The following is a 1,641-nucleotide window of genomic DNA, read 5'->3' on the forward strand; positions in this document are numbered from 1 at the left end:
CTAACCTAACCTAACCTAACCTAACCTAACCTAACCTAACCTAACCTAACCTAACCTAACCTAACCTAACCTAACCTAACCTAACCTAACCTAACCTAACCTAACCTAACCTAACCTAACCTAACCTAACCTAACCTAACCTAACCTAACCTAACCTAACCTAACCTAACCTAACCTAACCTAACCTAACCTAACCTAACCTAACCTAACCTAACCTAACCTAACCTAACCTAACCTAACCTAACCTAACCTAACCTAACCTAACCTAACCTAACCTAACCTAACCTAACCTAACCTAACCTAACCTAACCTAACCTAACCTAACCTAACCTAACCTAACCTAACCTAACCTAACCTAACCTAACCTAACCTAACCTAACCTAACCTAACCTAACCTAACCTAACCTAACCTAACCTAACCTAACCTAACCTAACCTAACCTAACCTAACCTAACCTAACCTAACCTAACCTAACCTAACCTAACCTAACCTAACCTAACCTAACCTAACCTGACCTAACCTAACCTAACCTAACCTAACCTAACCTAACCTAACCTAACCTAACCTAACCTAACCTAACCTAACCTAACCTAACCTAACCTAACCTAACCTAACCTAACCTAACCTAACCTAACCTAACCTAACCTAACCTAACCTAACCTAACCTAACCTAACCTAACCTAACCTAACCTAACCTAACCTAACCTAACCTAACCTAACCTAACCTAACCTAACCTAACCTAACCTAACCTAACCTAACCTAACCTAACCTAACCTAACCTAACCTAACCTAACCTAACCTAACCTAACCTAACCTAACCTAACCTAACCTAACCTAACCTAACCTAACCTAACCTAACCTAACCTAACCTAACCTAACCTAACCTAACCTAACCTAACCTAACCTAACCTAACCTAACCTAACCTAACCTAACCTAACCTAACCTAACCTAACCTAACCTAACCTAACCTAACCTAACCTAACCTAACCTAACCTAACCTAACCTAACCTAACCTAACCTAACCTAACCTAACCTAACCTAACCTAACCTAACCTAACCTAACCTAACCTAACCTAACCTAACCTAACCTAACCTAACCTAACCTAACCTAACCTAACCTAACCTAAACCTAACCTAACCTAACCTAACTAACCTAACCTAACCTAACCTAACCTAACCTAACCTAACCTAACCTAACCTAACCTAACCTAACCTAACCTAACCTAACCTAACCTACCTAACCTAACCTAACCTAACCTAACCTAACCTAACCTAACCTAACCTAACCTAACCTAACCTAACCTAACCTAACCTAACCTAACCTAACCTAACCTAACTTAACCTAACCTAACCTAACCTAACCTAACCTAACCTAACCTAACCTAACCTAACCTAACCTAACCTAACCTAACCTAACCTAACCTAACCTAACCTAACCTAACCTAACCTAACCTAACCTAACCTAACCTAACCTAACCTAACCTAACCTAACCTAACCTAACCTAACCTAACCTAACCTAACCTAACCTAACCTAACCTAACCTAACCTAACCTAACCTAACCTAACCTAACCTAACCTAACCTAACCTAACCTAACCTAACCTAACCTAACCTAACCTAACCTAACCTAACCTAACCT

This window comes from Colias croceus, chromosome 27, assembly GCF_905220415.1.
Source record: "Colias croceus chromosome 27, ilColCroc2.1".
NCBI lineage: Eukaryota > Metazoa > Arthropoda > Insecta > Lepidoptera > Pieridae > Colias > Colias croceus.